This window comes from Panthera pardus, unplaced genomic scaffold (genome assembly GCF_024362965.1).
Source record: "Panthera pardus isolate Hobbes unplaced genomic scaffold, ASM2436296v1 HiC_scaffold_16, whole genome shotgun sequence".
In the NCBI taxonomy this organism is placed as follows: Eukaryota; Metazoa; Chordata; class Mammalia; order Carnivora; family Felidae; genus Panthera; species Panthera pardus.
In genome coordinates this window covers 100,221,233-100,239,497 of record NW_026526721.1, presented here as the reverse complement: position 1 = coordinate 100,239,497, position 18,265 = coordinate 100,221,233, and positions in this window count along the sequence as shown.

The window sequence follows — 18,265 nt, the reverse complement described above, 5'->3', positions numbered from 1 at the left end:
TTCACAATATACACCTATATCAAATCATTATGCTGTACATCTAAACTAACACAATGTTCTATGTCAATTAAATCTCAACCAAAAAAGAAATATTAAATATGTCAAATTGTATTGTGACAGGAAGAACCCTAGGGCAGCAAGTAAAAATTTTATTTGTTTAAGAAAGAAAAAAATAGAGTTGAATTGATAAACAAATATATGACATTGTGTAAGGAAAAGCAATAAGAGTAAACTAATTACAAGTTAGAGCAACTAGCAGAGGACGAGAAAATAGCAGATAGTACATATATGGTTTATGATATTTGAAGAATTCAGTTCTCAAAGAATAAACATCAGGAATAGCTGAAATAAGAGGTGACCTAATAATTATGAATAAGCAAATGCTGAAAGTTCTTTTTATCCTCAAATAATGTTTTCACCAGTTTGCCATAGTTTCTCTTTCCTGTTCTAGAATTCTTATATGTAGAGGTCACCAACTGTCTTTAGAAACACATGTAAAAGTAAGGCCAATATATGGTGCCTGGGTGGCTCAGTCGGTTAAGCATTCAACTCTTGGTTTCAGTTCAGGTCATGATCTCAAGATCCTGAGGCTTCAAGCCCTGCATCAGGCTCTGCACTGACAGCACCAAGCCTGGTTAGGATTCTCCCGCGTTCTCTGCCCCTCCTCCATTTATGCTGTCTCTCTCAAAATAAATAAATAAACTTAAAAAAATAAATAAAGTATTTTTTTACACTTGATCTTAGCCAAAAGGTCGAGAAGTGATAATAAAGTATGTTTTTAAAGAGTGAGGCCAATATATATTTATAAACCACCTAATAGCAAGCCAACAAATACAAAGTGATTAGAATAGGTAAAATTCCCTAACTGGACAACCTGAAAGGAAAAATTCAAGTGTCTGTTTTATATGAAAAAACATTATCCTAGGCACTCTATGAGAAAATTAAGATGAAAAAGACTTGGTTACTCTTCCGAAAGGAATAATTTGTAAGCAAAGTAAATAAACAACAAATAATAATATAAAGTATTTTATGCTCAATATAAAATTATTGCTAAAGATGCTAGTTACTGTCTTTCGTTCTCAGAAGATTCCCTCTTTTAAACATTCTCAACCCACCACTCAGTCTACTTGAATCAGCTGCGGCTTAACTTCTCTCTCTCAAATGTATTCGACTTAAGCAGAAGAAGTTAATTAACTTTTACTCAGCACTCAGGATACAGCAGTCAGTGTATACTGCTAGAATTGTTCTGACTTGAGATCTCACTTTCAATATTTGGGTTTTTACTTTTCCATTTTCTGAAATTTTACTCTATCTTCTAGAAAATAGAAGTCCTTCTACTACAGATCCTATTTTAGTGAACTGCCAGTAACCCAGTTTATCTGAAACTTTCAACTTCCTCTATATTTCCCCAACCATGGACCAGACTATGACCATAGATCTTTTCCTCTAAATTTCCCCAACCACGGATCAGACAATGACTATAGACCTTAATAAGAGCAAATAGATATCTCTGATGCAACTGCCCATCAGTCTTGTATTGAGTCTCTTAACATGTCTGGTCTTGACTTCCAAATCCCATGCGATGGTTTTTATGGAGACCCCAATTTCTCTCAGTTGGACCTCCTGACATTGTCTGCTGGAATAGACATGCCAGCAATCTCTTGTTTATGGTGAACATCATCTTTGTCCTACCACATCTTCCTATAATTTACTGACTCATACCTAGCCTTAGTGTGTGACTCTATTTTTTTGTTCTCATTTCTCTATAAGACTTTCCCATCCCTAATCTGGAAACGCTTTATTTCATGTAACAAGATGCACCAAGGCAATATTATGTGATGAATAATGGTTATCATAGCCCACATCTCACCAGGCTATGGATGTGTTTTCTTAAGAAGTGTACCTGGGTCAAAGACCTGCCAAGGAAGAGAATCAGGTTAGTCTCCCTCAAGACATGTAGAGTCCTCAGCAGGGACAACCTAAACATTCAGTTAGGTTATCAACTTGCTCACATTACTATTGAAAGCAGAATAAAAACAAAACAAAACAATTCCTGGAGAATTTACGGATCCTCAAATATGTCCATGTTCTTATCCCAGAAACCTTTGAATAAGTTATGTCACATGACAAGGGAGATTTTAGGTTGCCAATGGAATTAGGTTTCCTAATCAGATAACCAGATAACCTTATAATAAAGGGAGTATCCAACTTGGATTATCCAAGTTGGCAAGATGTCATTGCAGGGGTCGTTTAAATGTGGAAGAGGAAGACAGATGGCCAGAGTCAGAGTGTTGTGATATGAGAAAAATCTCAACTGAGCATTGGTGGCTTTGAAGATGAAAGAATGGGCATGTGCCAAGAAATGCAGGCAGCCCCTAGAAGCTAGGAAATGCAAGGAAATGACTTCTCTTCTAGAGAGGGGAAGAAGGAGAAAGGAAGGGAAAGTGGAAGAAGGGATCTGGAAGCAATACAGCCTCACCAACAGCTCGATTTTAGTCCAGGGAGACCAGTGTCTGAATTCCGACCACTAGAACTGTCAGATAATACCTCCGGGTTGTTTTAGGTTACTAAATGAATGGTTATTTGTTACAGGAGCAATAAGAAACTAATGCAGCCACACTTCAACATTTCTGAAGAAACATCCTGAAATGAGTAGTTGTAATTCTATTGCATATAATGCATCTTTTAATCATCATCATAGCTTGGGTAGAAATACTAAGCCTATTAAAGCAGGCTGAACTTCCAGGGTTAGAACAGAGATTCCAAAATCAAAAGTCAACTTCAAGTCTCAAAATGCCTCAGTCAAACCAGTTGCAATTGATGAACATACTCGAAAAAGGTTTTCATGTAATTTCTTCATATTTAAGCCTCTTACCTCTTCTTTAACCCCAATTCACCCTCATAGTCTATTCTGTAAAGCTTAAATGCTATTCACAAATTTGTTCCTCTGCTCACAAAAATAGCTGAAGGGAATCATAATCTAAAATTGACTGAAAACTGACACAACTGGAATCAGATGGAGGAAGTCAATACTCATGGCTAGTCCAGCTGGGCCCACATTTTCACATTCTTTCCCTGACCACAAAACATCTCGAATAAAGGGAAAATTCATTTTGCCTTTCTTTTTTTGAAGTCTGTTTTTGTTTTATTTTGCTTTGTTTATTATATCTATAGCTATCTCTGGTTACATTTGACTCACTCTCTGTAGTAACTTAGGCAAATTAGATGGAGAAAAAGGAACTAAAGTTTTCTGAACAGCTCTTTAGACTCAAGCTATACATTCCCACTTGGGTTCTGATTGATAGCATGCTGATAACATCACCCAGCAAGGCTGTTACCGGATTTCACCTTGAAAGATTTGTGACTTGAAGGCTGTGAGGTACTGGGGTTCCTCCTCCAAATTAGGAGACACTTCATTTATGTCATGATCATGACCTTTTCTGACTCCTAAAAAAGAAATGTTGATATATTCCCTCCTTATTTTAATAAGAGCAATATCAATGCAGTAAATTTAAAAACATAACAAACAAAATTTCCAACATCTATCTGTTAAGAATATTATCTGGGGGCACCTGGGTGGCTCAATCGGTTAAGCATCTGACTTTGACTCAGGTCATGATCTCACAGTTCATGGGTTCGAACCCCACATCGGGCTCTGTGCTGACAGCTTGGAGCCTGGAGCCTGTTTCAGATTCTGTGTTTCCCTCTCTCTCTGCCTCTCCCCCACTCACACTCTGTCTCTCTGTCTCTCAAAAAATAATAATAGTAACTAAACATTAAAAAAAATTTTTAAAAGGATATTGTCTGAATTTTCTTCAGAAATATTAAAATTCTACTGAATTTATGAAGAAGGAGAGTTGGGGGTGGCATGGATTCTAATTACTACAGAAATCAGAATATTCCTGGATGTTCTGATGCTTTGTGAGACACTATTGAATGTAATTAAAACAACATCTCAAAACCAAAAGAATTAGAACAGTAATGTTTAAACACTTTTATGTAAAGATATTTCAAAGTATTTTTATTACTCTATATTAATGTTTTTATTAGCTGGTGGAGAGATTTGTTTCTTAACAGGATATATGTTAATGTCTTTGCAAATCTAAAGAACATCTTTGTACTGAAACATGTGAAATATCAGGCTAAAGCTAACATTTTGGGGGGTTTGGGTTCAGAGAGCTTTGCATGGTATCATTTATAAAAGGACTGAAAAGATTCATTAAATATCTTTAAAAATCACTCCAGACTTGGGGCACTTGGGTGGTTCAGTCAGTTAAGTAACCCACTCTTGGTTTCAGCCCAGGCCATGATCTTATGGTTCGTGAGTTCAAGCCTCGTGTTGGGCTCCAGCTGACAAGAATCTGCTTGAGATGCTCTCTCTCCCTCTCTCTCTGCCCCTCCCTTACTTGTGTACATGCTTTTTCTCTCTCTCAAAATAAGTAAATAAACTTTTAAAAAAGTTGCTCCAGACTATACACTGGTTTTATCAGAGTTTTATTTGTGTCTGAGGAAATAGAAACACTTCATCACTGTCATCTGGATCATCTGTTTATATATCTGGTTATATTCTTCCATGATGCAATCTATATTTAAGTAATAAATTTGGAGGTAAAAGTAACCGTTTCCATTTATTAGAATAATATTCAATATATAATGGCCTTAGGAGATAATTTCTTGTAGACTGTGTGTGGTGTGAATGAGATAGAAAAGAAAGAAAAGAATATTTTTAAAACTACTAATTTATATATAGCAATTAGTCAATATTCTAGTCAACTATAAGTGTACAAATCATCCAAATAATTGGTGTTATAACTGATTTTTTTGAGCCAATTGAATATTTGGCATCTTTTAATAATCAAATTGTTATAACTGGCAGTTATCAGTTGTTTGCTTTGTAAAGGTACTGAATTAAGTACTCTACAGGCACTGTATTATTACTGCTCACAATGCCATGTGGTAGTTATAAAAATTATCCATATTTTAAGGTAAGGAGTCTGAAACTTAAAGAAGTTAACCAACCCCATGGATAGCACATCATCTAAGCCAGCACTTGTTTGAAAGAAAAAGAGAAGCTATTAATAATAATCTGACTCTATTGGCATACATCAGAATTGTGCCAGGTAAAGATATATGGTCACCTCACACATATAGTAAATAGCAAAAATAAGACTAAATGCTAATGAACCCAAATTATTTTCCAAATACATGATTTCACTTCATAGGGAATCTGCATAATTCAGACAGAATTTTAAATATTTTATGATTGCTTTGGCAACATGAACTAACATCCTAATCAAAATTAAAGATTTCTCTTTGTCATGCATATTCCTCCTTTCACTTTTATTTACCCAATACCAAAGCCAACTGGTGCATCTCTGAAAAAGTGGCAATATTTCACTTAATATCTCTTCATCGTTTTCCTCCATCTCAAATGTCAAATTTCTACCTGTACATACATCATTTCTAATTTGATGCTCAGATTAAAATTCCCTTCTCCAAGATGCCTTTCCAGATTCATTTTTATATGTTACTTGTATTTTTATTATGGTAATTACTGCAATATTCATTATATTCACCATACTTTTGTGTACAGACTGTATTCCCTAAATAAAATCTCAACTCTTACACATGACTGAATGGTTATAATATGATTAATAATATGTATATTTATGAGTCATCTTCATTTTTAAAATTTTGTTTCTCTTCAGAATTAGCAAATTCTTGTTCTTCTTTTAAAAGTTTATTTATTTATTTATTTATTTATTTATTTATTTATTTATTTATTTATTTTGAAAGAGAGAGACAGCACATAGAGAGAGGCATAGAGAGAGGGAGAGGGAGAATCTCAAGCAGATTCTGCACCATCAGCACAGAGCCTGATGCAGGACTCGATCTCACAAACCATGAGATCCTGACTGAGCTGAGATCAAGAGTCCGATGCTCAACTGACTGAGCCACCCAGGTGCCCCAGCAAATTCTTATTCTTTTTTTTTAATTTTTTTTAATGTTTATCTTTATTTTTGAGACAGAGAGAGACAGAGCATGAGCGGGGGAGAGGCAGAGAGAGAGGGAGACACAGAATCAGAAGCAGGCTCCAGGCTCTGAGTTGTCAGCACAGAGCCCAACGCGGGGCTGGAACTCGCCAACTGCGAGATCATGACCCATGCTGAAGTCAGACACTCAACCGACTGAGCCACCCAGGTGCCCCACAGATTCTTATTCTTGAAGAAATATATTTACTGTTTAGTTTACTGTGGATATGAGGATAACCCAAATTGCATGAAGCCTTTACTATTCATCATCTAAATAAACACTGTAGAACAATTAATTTTGACTACAAGTGTAAGTTTCTGTAATAAATATCTGATGTAAATATATAAATATATTATAAATTTCAATATGATTTTAAGTGTTTATTTTCCTAGGAGAGTTTTCCTTTTTTTTTTTTTTTTTTTGGAGTGTTTCTCCTTTTAAAACTTTATCATAGATCATCTAATTTTATCTAGAAAATATTTGTTTTTTATTTATGAAGCTGTTCCAGCCATGCTTCTACTATCATAAACTTTCTATCATGCACATTTTTATCTCGTTAATACTTTTGTAAGTGAGTGTCGTGCAGGAAAATCACTTTGCAGTATGATTTTGCCTGAGAAGATGCACATTATCTATCTTTACTCTGACTGGCATTTGAAATTGAAAGGTAATATTGGAAGTTATATGTCGTTATAACTATTTTTTTGGCACAAGTTTCTTCTGAATACCACTGACAGAAAGAAACTATTTAATTTGTTCCACATGGATGATATTTAGTGCCTACAGAAGACAGAATGATAGCTGTCCATGTGCTATATTTTCAGGAACCTTAAAAGAATCACCTGGCCTACATAATATGCCTCACTATATTTCCACAGTGTCTAAATTTCTGTCAATTAATGCCACTCCTTAAGGGTGTTTCCAAGAAATGGACTTTTAATCCATTACCTTAGAGGGGAAGCGCATTGGCACAGATTTATCTTTATTGCGAATGGGCTTTGGCAAATAAGGACCCAGCAGTAATAAGACAGTAAACAAGTACACTTCAAGTCAGAAGTAAGCTGGAAAAAATTCTAAACCGATGAGTTTTCCCCACAGGCATAAAGTCCCAATGACCTATGTTTTTATAAACACATATACCCCAGTCTTACCAGCAAAGGCTCCTATGATTCAGCAAATATGAGGGGAATCCTAAATAATTTTATTGTACATCAAGACTGATGCCATTAAGGGAAATTATTCAGTGTTGTTCTGTACCTCAGGGTGGCCTTTGAGACCTGGAGAAAGCCCCCCCCCCCCCCCCCCCCAGCTCCAGGGAGTACAGATACAGGAAAAAGGCTGAAAGGAAATAGACAATTTAGATTGAATCACATGTTCATCTAAGAATCCTAGGTTAAATATTTCCCCTGTTCACTCTGAGCACCTCTGTTGAATTATAGGAAATATTTTTCTTCTCAGAGAATTATCCAGAACAAAGTATCCAGGCTGTTTGAAACTCTATAAAAAGTTAGTCATCAGACTTTCTGCCTTATGAGAGTTTGGTTTGATTTTTAACACTACATACCTAGTTAGGTAATGCAGTACTGTGAAAAGAGAATTTCATTACTTTTATATAGAAGGAGAGGAGATGTATCTTCCCAGCAATGGGTCTCGGGAGGAATTTCCTATAAAGTGACCACATATGGATTTAATGACTAGCACTGCTGGACCCCAGTGAGGAAAATATTGCAGCATTGTCACTGTGGGTCTTGATGCAAAGAAACCTGCTGGTCAGGATAAAAAGAAAAAAACCCAAAAGGTGGATAATACTACGGTAACAAGAGGGAAAAAAAAGACACCTGTTCAGTCTGGCAATATTTTTATCTTTTCTTACCAAACAAAAATTTCTTCTACTTTTCAAAATAGCTTAATTGAGTCTCAATTATACATCATACTCTTTATGTATATTTTATCACATCCACATTTCTTTTCCATGGAAGGTATTATTTATTTATTATAATCCCTTTTGAAAATGTTAAAGCATCTTGTATGCATATACATGTATAGCCCTCAAACTCATATTAAAAGATTTTTTTCAGATGACAGTTCCTCTAAAAAATCTTCTCAAATGCACCTAAACACAATTGGTTTCTCTATCTCATATACATAATATAACAGTTTTATTTATGATATAACTGTTTCAGTCTCTTATGTTCCCATTTTAGACAATACTTTCAATGGTTCCCATTATATGCTGCATATGCAATGTATTCATAGTGGGATTTAATTGAAAATGATCTTTTTGGTTTTACATTTTGTTCTGAAGATGTGATCTCGAATCATTAGTCACAAAAAATGTGGTTAAAATGAGGCAGGTTCTGAAGGAATGTACACTCTTCTATAGAAAGAAACTCAGCTAATAAGTTAACTTGCTTGTAAAATCACTAGTGACATACATCACCCTACACTTTAACCTCAGTATAAATCCTAGAATACTCCATTAAAAATCAGTTCTTTTTTTTTCTTTTTCTCAATCACCCCAAATTCCTTCTCAAGTCTTCAGTCTCTCTTTCTCTCTCTGTCACTCACGCATACAGAAATACAAATATTCTTTATTTTTACCTTCTGTCTTTATTTCTGTGTTTTAGTTTTTATTCATAAATCTCTTTTATCCACAAATTTATTTTTTAATTTTTTTAAAGCTTATTTTTTTGTTTTGAGAGGGAGTGGGGGGGGGAGGGGCAGAGACAGAGGGGGAGAATCTCATGCAGGCTCTGTGCTGTCAGCCCAGAGCCTGACATGAGGCTCATTCCCATGAATCTGAGATTATGACCTGAGCTGAAATCAAGAGTCAGATGTTTAAGTGACTGAGCCACCAGGCTCTCCCTCCACAACTTTATTCCTCTTTGATTAACTTATCATGTATAGAAGTGACAGTGAAATACTTTGCTGGAGAAGGAAATTGGTTTCTGGATCCAGAGACTCTTTTCCTATAGCTATTGAAATTTGATGGTAAAGAAGAGGATTTTTAAGTCCTTGTCAGGATATATTTCATTTCCTCCAATTATATACCCTAGGGCCTAGCAAATCATGGATAGACTTAGCACTCGGTTTCTTGAATGAATAAAATGAGAGAGCACGCTGCCATAGTATGAAAATATCATTCAAGCAATTCTCTTTTCAAGGGAATCTTTATGATAAATCAAAATGAAGAAAATAGCTGAATAAAACTAACAAATTTTAAGTGTATAATTAAATTAGTTTTAACAAAGTTAGTGTAACCACCACCGTAATAAAGATATAGAACTTTTCATCCCTCCAGAAAAGTACCTCATGCTACTTCACAGCCAGTCCATTACCTCACGATAGGTTCTGATAACCACTGATCTGTTTTCTGTCACTGTAGTTTTGCAACAATATAGTATATGGTGTTCATGTCTAATTTCTTGAAGCAGCAGTGATGTCCCCAGTGGCAATACAGTGTTCTTTGTCTTTTGGTTAAGCATTAAATATAAGAGCTGTGTAGTTTATGTTTATTTCGTAGGTCAATATATATGGTTAAAAAAATTCTTTCCATGTAAAAATTTAAAAACAATGCTTCTCATAAAAAAACATATTGGGTAAAAAGGGAAATACAAATGGACATAACAGAATTTCTCTTAAAAAAATAATGCAAACATTGCATACCAGCTTCTATGGCATGCATTTAAAAAAAATCTGAAGGGAGTTCTCTGTTCCTTCTGGATTTGAATGCCTGCTTCCTTCCCCAGAATAGGGAAGTTCTTAGCTATAATTTGTACAAGTAAACCTTCTGCCCCTTTCTCTCTCTCTTCTTCTGGAAATCCTATGATGCGGGTATTATTACATTTCATTAAACCACTTAGTTCTCTAATTCTCTCCTTGTGCTCTAGTATGTTTTCTTTTAATTTTTTAATGTTTATTTATTTTTGAGAGAGAGAGACAGAGTGCAAGCAGAGGAGGAGCAGAGAGAGAGAGAGCGAGACACAGAATCTGAAGCAGGCTTCAGGCTCTGAGCTGTCAGCACATAGCCTGATGCAGGGCTCGATCTCACCAACCATGAGATCATGACCTGAGCTGAAGTCAGATGCTTAACTGACTGAGCCACACTGGCACTCCTAGTATTTTCTTATATCTCTTTTTCTTGGCTTCATCATTTTCCATAATTTTATCTTCTATTTCACTTATTCTCCCCTCTGCTTCCTCCATCCTTGTTGTCACTAAAAATAGTTTATTTTGCATCTCCTTTACAACATTTCTTAATTCATTATGACTATTTAATGGTTCCTTGATCTCTGTAGCAATAGATTCTCTTCTGTCTTGTATGGTTTTTTTCAAGCCCAGCTATTAATCTTATGACAATTATTCTAAATTCTTTCTCAGATATATTGTTTTTATCTGTTTTGAGCAATTTTCTAGTTGTCATTTCTTCCTGGAATTTTGTTTAAAGAGAACTCTTCTGTTTCAACATTTTGGTTAGTTTTCTGTCCTTTATGTGTTTCAGTGTGTTTCAATAGCTTGTTATGTGTCCTGCACCTGAAAACACTATTATATTAAAAAGGGGTCACACACTGTCCAGGACCTGGCCCTTTAGGAGGTGTTTTTGGAGTGTGTTATGTGCTCTCTGTTGTTGTGACTCTGGTTGCTTTATCTCCCTAATTGTAGTGTTGGTTTGGACCCTCCATCAGGTGTGCTTTGATTTGTTCATTGAATTAACACTGGAAAAAAAATTAAAAACAGGGTGGGAGAAGAAGCCTTATCCCATACAAAGAGAGAAATGACAGGGGTTGGTAAAAAGAAAAGAAAAAAAAATGACCAGGCAGAGAATCAGAGAAACAATATGGCTTAATACAGAGAGAGGGAGGAAAATAAAGAAGAAGGAGATACAGTAGAGGTGTATAAAGAATAGATTAAAAATGTCTGCTGTTAAACAAACCAACAGCCAGAATAACCAGAATAGAGAAGGGAAGACATAAGAGGAAGAAAAGGATGATAAGAAAAAAATGTATATATATGTAAAGAATTGACCAAGAATCAAATCAGAAAATGCAAAACCACTGGGCTATTATCTGACAGTGCCTTGGAACTGGTGACTGCACTGCTCTGGGGGAGGGGCTGTCTGGTTCTGGTCAATATTGCTCTGTTAGATATGCAGTTACCAGGCACAGAGGGGTGTGGTTTGTGTAGGTGTCCCGCTTCCACTGTGGACCCTTTGTCCCTTCCCTGAAGCCCTACCTTGCTGGTGACGGGGAGGAAAATGGTGACACTCCAGTCTCTCCTTCCCAGACTGGGTGTCCCAGATCACTCTGTTCAGGCCGTCCTCACAGTGCCCTGTGGGTACAAGTGGGCTGGTTTGTTCTACTCCACATTCTCCTGTGGCTCCCAAGCACTCAGCTGGTATTCAAACCCTGATGTCTTAAAGGATCTCTCTCCATGTGCCCTGGTTCTGGGGTAGAGTCACTCCACCCAGCCAGGTGACAAAGGGCCTCTGGGTGGTGGGCACCTGCAGGTCTTTTGTCTTTGGAGAGGCCATATGTCTTCTTCCCATAGCACTCAAGGGAGGGTATTGCTCTCTTCTTCTGTGCCTCTGAGCTTGGTACTGACCCTGGGATGGCTTCCCTCATTCCCAAGCATGTGAACAGAGCTTCAGGTCCCAGTCTGGAGAAAGACCTGCAACACCGGAATGAGTTAGAAATTGGTTCTTTCTCTATTTTTTCCATTCCCGGGTCCGTGGTCTTTCTTATCCAAATACAATCCTACACTTCTACTGCCTCTCTTTCTCTTCCTTTTGTCTCTCCATGGAAGGGAATCCCTCCCTTCCATGCCTACACTGCTTATTTTATCTCTCCCAGTTCACAATCACACACCTATGGTCTACGAAGCTGTCCCTCTGGGCTCCTGGAGATGTTTCTATCAGTCTGTAGCCTGGATTCCTGGAATTTCAAGTCTTCTGCCTCCAATACTGCTGTGCTTGAGGGATGAGGGAACTTTGGGTCCCCCTATTTCTCTGCCATGTTAACTCCTCTCTGCTATATTTGTAAGTGAGAGGTTTAGATTTTGGAAATGAGGTTTGCATTATTATTGGTTCATTTTATTTTCTAGCTTTATTGAATTAAATGAAAATTAAAATTTTATATATTTAAGGTATACAACTTAATGATTCGGTATACATACATATTGCATAATAATCAATATATTTAAGCTACTTAATATGTCACTTCACATAGTTATACCATTTCCTTTCTTCTTTCTTTCTTCCTTCCTTCCTTCTTTCCTTCCTTCCTTCCTTCCTTCCTTCCTTTCATGTGTGTGGTAAGAACACTTAAGATCTACCTTCTCAGCAAATGTCAGGTATACAATACAGAATTTTTAACACATTGTTATACATCAGATCTTCAAAACTTATTTGTCCTACATAACAAAGTTTGTACCCCTTGACCAACATCTTCCCTTTCTCTTCCTTCCTATGCCTGGTAACTACCATTTTATTTTTTGTTTCTATGATTAAACACTTTTAGATTCCACATATAAGTGAGATCATGCAGTATTTGTCTTTCTATATCTGGCTTATTTCACTTAGCAAATGTTCTCCAGATTCATCTATGCTGTTGTAAATGGCAGTATTTCTTCCCTTTCTAAGGCTAAATAATATTTAATTCCATGTATATAACAAATTCTCTTTATCCATTTATCCTTTGGTGGACATTTAGTATGTTTCTATATAGTTGCTATTGAGAATAATACTAAGGTGAGTACAGATATATCTTTGAGATTCTGATTCCATTTCCTTTGTACATATATCCAGAATAGGGATTGCTAAATCATAAAGTAGTTTTATTTTTAATTTGGGGGGAACTTCCATACTGTGTTGCATGTGGTTGTACAAAATAACGTGATTAAAAATGAGCAAAAGACGTATTTGAATGGGCGTTTCTCAAAAGAAGACATGCAAATGGCCAGCAAACATATGAAAAGATGCTCAACATTACTAATCATCAGGGAAATGCAAATCAATTAGATATCACCTCATATCTGTTAGAATGGTTATTATCAGAAAGGTAAAAGATAAATGCTGATGAGAATGTGGCAGAAGAGATACCCTTGTACACTGTTGGTGGGAATATGAATTGGTACAGCATTATTAATTGAGAAAAAAAGTGAAACGAACATAACACACAAAAATCATGTGGTTCTCCACCACATCGATGGAAGAAGAGATGAAAGATTAACTGAAAGAAAAGTGTAAGTAACGATGTCAATAAGGAATCAAATTTACAAAAAGTGAGCTCTAAAAAAGCTTCAGTGCTGACTAACCTAATTTAAGATGTCTGATATTAAATCAATATGGTTGTCAAAATTCATTTTTAAAATATTGCATCATTGTCACCTAGGCACCATATGGTATATCAAATGACAAGGTAAAAGAGTCCATCAGTATGAAAGTAAAAACTGCCATCATTAAATCAAATCCATTACAGCAGAAATGAGAAATAAAAATATGATTTTAGTATAGCAAACCAGATGTTCTTTCATGAGTTCATGAAATTAAGAACCATATAAACCCGCAATGTAATTAAATGCATCATCATGCTGTATAGAATTGAAGATTAGAATTGAAGATTAGGTTTGATTTAAGGAGACGCTCCCAAAAATTTGCCTCAGAGTATATTTTCTCCTTTATTCTGTCACATTGGATCTTCTGATAGTTTAATAGTTATCAGAGTACAAATCTGGTTTACAGACAATCTAAGAGAAAAACCAGCACATGTATTTTGAAAGAAAAACCTAAAATGGACTGACTGATGTTATTTTGTCTCCTGAGACCCTGCAAATATATATGCTAAAAAAAAAACAAAACCCACAAAACTCAACATGAATTCTAATGTAGTGGAAAGGGTTAACATTGTCAACCAATTAGGGAAAGAGTTAGCATTATCAACTTATACTTAGTTGATATCAATATGTATAAATATTCATAATGAATTGAACTTTATACAAATTGGCCTCAAACAAATCTTTATTTTCAATGAGGATTTTAATAGCTATTTATTCTCTCATATGTGGTATTGAAAACTGACTGAAAAATATTAAAAATTAAACTCTTAATTTCCTACATATAAAACCTGTTTCTACCAAGAAATTAAGATATCATCACAGTGTAAAAATATTTATTTGAAGTGCTATATCATTCCAAATATTTAGGTTTAAGGAAGGCTTAGCCTTATTCTTGGATGTTGCAGAAGTTGTTAATTGTAACACACCAAAATTTTATAGTGTGTACATTGGCCTCAATATGTGTATTTGTAACGATGTAGGAAATAGCATTCATAAAAAAGTTACAGCATTTACTTTTAATTTACATGCAGATGGTATAGATATTAACAAGAAAAATATTTTAAAGTGATTCCCAAAATTAGAATATTTTACCACAGGAGGAACAATTTTCAAAATAAAATCCATGGGAACTTTATTTCTTTCCCATTTTTCATACAGTTTAATGCTGGGGATTAAATTCCCAAAATTAAATTCCCAAAAATTCTCAAAAAGTTCAAATAAAGTATTTCTCTTGGGCTGTACTTTAGAAATTAGTGGATTAAACAGAATTACATGTATACATAAAATGGTCTGGTTCAATCCTACAAATCATACTTTGTTGGATGCAAGAGACCATAAAATTGAATAATGGATACTTTGACTTCATTCACTGAGAGAAAACCTATGTGAGGAGATTTAACATTCCTATGTGGATTACAAAATATTTACTAAGGAGTGGGCTAAAAAAAAAAAAAAAAAAAAAGAATCCATGCATTACTTTTTTTTTTTTTTTTGCAACTTCTACAATTCTCAAAAGTTGCAGGAAAGTTTGTTTTTTCACTTTATTGGACTCCATTTTAATAAGCTATTAATTTGAAATCAAATCATTTATTTTTTGTAAAATGCTGTAGTTAAAGCATCTATGAACATATAAATTTCTTTAAAAGAGTACTAAAAGATAATGTAAATATGTTAACCAAAATAATGTTTTTAAAAAGTAAGAATTATCATTTTAAAAAGAAAATATGAATCCAATTTCAGTCTATATACCAGAAAAAAACAGAGTGTCACCATTCTGTGTTAATCTTCATATCCTAACCCCTTACCCTAGCTTCCACAGTGCTCATTCAACCTCTAGTTTCAGATGCCAGCAGTTCCTGAGACAATTCTGATGAAGATGGGCACATTGTTAGGCTCCAAGCATTACCAGTTTTCCAGATCTCCAATTTGTTTTGCAGCCCCAAATATGACATATTTCTGCCTACTTGTGTGAACCATTAACTTGGTCTTCACTTGTTCTTAGACTGAGATATATACCATTGGTTCCCCTGGTTCTCGGCCTTTGGAAATCAGACTGGATTAACAGCACTAGTTTTCTTGGGTCTCCAGCTTACAGTCTTGTACTTTTTTTTTAGCTTCCAAATGTTGGTATGTTGAGCATTACTTAAGATAAAGAAACCAATACCTAAGTTTCAAATTTATGTCATTACACTTAAATAATGCATTTTGACCTGAATTAATAACATGACATCTTTTATTGTTTTAGCTTTTTTTTTATTTTTTAAAAATTTTTTTTTAATGTTTATTTGTTTTTGAGACAGAGGGAGACAGAGCATGAATGGGGGAGGGGCAGAGAGAGAGGAAGACACAGAATCAGAAGCAGGCTCCAGGCTCTGAGCCATCAGCCTAGAGCCTGATGCGGGGCTCGAACTCCTGAACCCTGAGATCGTGACCTGAGCTGAAGTCGGTGGCTCAACCGACTGAGCCACCCAGGCGTCCCTTATTGTTTTAGTTTTAATCACTACTTTGTTCATCTCTTTCAGAAAAATATAATGACAATTAAAATGGCATAGTTAAATTCTGAGATTATGAAAGTAACGCTAGTTTGTAATCACTGAATAGATAAATTACACTCATAAATGAATTGACACTTTTTAGAAAGATACAATGTGAAAGTATGTTTCGTGGAGAGGAACATTACCCCAAAGATGGTAAGTTTATTAAATTTTTTTTGCTCTTATGTTGACATAACTCAAAGAATGTTTCTACTACTGTGGTAGAAATTTAGTTTTCCAGTTATAAATATTTGGAGCATTTTCATTTTTTAAAGCTTCTACAAGTGTTTATAATTCAAAACTTCTTAATAGTACTTTTAATAGAATTTATAGTTGACAATTATAATGAAGAAAATAAGATGTTAAAATAGTATATATAAATTATTAAATATATTTTACTTTAAAGAGAGAAAAACATTAAAAATTGGTATCTGTGCTGAATAGATTTTAAGTTTTGTAACAAATATTTTCTTTGATGGTCATGTCTGGCCAGTTGTGATATTGTTGGCAAGATCCTGTCAAGTATGAAGTTTCTTCAGAGTATCAACGCACTGTAATTAGATTGTAAAACTCTGTCACTACTACCCCAATACTTATACCTTTAATAAATTTGAGCTACAGATGTAGGAACTTGTCAATTCTCATTTATAAATGTTCTATTCATAATAGCATGACTTTTCCCTCATTATATACCTCATCTCTATACATAATCAGAAAGTCTTAATGGAATTCATATATTTATACTCTTTTAGCTGAAAAATCTATACAGCTTAAAAAAATAATTGCATACTTTGTGTCAGTATTTATTCACACGAATTAAGAGCTTGGTGGCTTAGTCTGTTAAGTGTCTGACTCTCGGTGTTGGCTCAGGTTATGATCTCACAGTTTATGAGATGGAGCCCTACATCAGTCTCTGTGCTAACAGCACTGAGACTGCATAGGATTCTCTTTCTACCTCTCTGGCCCTCCCCCTGCTCACTCTTACTCTCTGTCAAAATAAATAAATAACCTTAAAAATAAAAGGGCTTATGTTTTTAGGGGCACCTGCCTGGTTTAGTCAGTAGAGCATGAGATTCTTGATCTCGGGGTTAAGTCTGAGCCCCATGTTGGGTGTAGAAATCACTTAAAAATAGAAATCTTAAAAAAAATGAGCTTAGATTTTTAAAATTTCTAGGAATACAATACACAAATTTCACAAATGTGTTTTCTAGCTTCTTTCTTCCGATGAGCTGGGACATTGATCTTCTCCTGCCCTGGGATAGACTTACACCATTGGCTCTTCTGGTTCTCAGCCTTTGGACGAGGACTGGAACTGTACCATTAGCTCTCTTGGGTCTCTAGCTTGCAAATGGCAGATCATGAAAATCTCAGCTTCTACAATCAAGTGAGCAATCTCCTTATAGAAAATATGTGTGTGTATTGCATATTACATATTATATATACACATACATGCAATATACATTTAGTATATAGATATATACATGTAGTAATAATATAATAATATATCTAATATATATTATTTACATGAATTAAGAGATTTGATTTTTAATGTTTACACAAATTTTACAAATATGTTTTTTTGGGAAACCCTGGCTAATAAGTAGTTATACATCCACTAGGGCACAAACATTGAATATAAGCATAGGTTCTGGTGTCAGACAGACTGGATAGAGTTGGCCTTTCACAATTGCTGCTATGTGATCTTAAGCGAGATACATCACGTTTTAGTTTCATTCATCTGAAAAATGGAGATAACTTTATCTATCTCATTGATTTTTTTTTGGAAGGGATTGGATGAAACATTTTGTAAATTATAAAACTAAATATATTTAAAGCTCACAGTAGGGTGTCTGGCATCTATTAAGAGCTCAGTAGCTATTACTGTTAAGCTTCTAAATCTCCTTTTTACAAAAATTCTCTTTGGAAGCTTTATCCCCCTATCTCTTTCCTTCAACCATTTTATTTTGAACTTCAGTGGCTCAATTTTCAGATGAATAGTGAAATTGCTGAAAAATATTCTCTATATATCATATATTTGACCTCGTTTTTAAATATATGAAACAATTTAGTCTGACAATGAATAATAAATGCAATTATGATATGTGGATATGTACAGTAACTGGCAGACTTCAAACTGAAGCTTCCTGTTGACATTAATGTTCAAAAATATTAATCAGACATTCAAAAATATTAATCAGATATAACTAACATGATTATTATGTATGTTTCTGTTCTATTAATCTAAATATACTATCTCCATCTTAAGGTTTATAAAATCTTGAATAACTGTTATTTTCTTCAGCATAAAATGGAAATATATTTTGTGATGAAATATGTATATTTTGTGTGAAAAATGTATGACATTT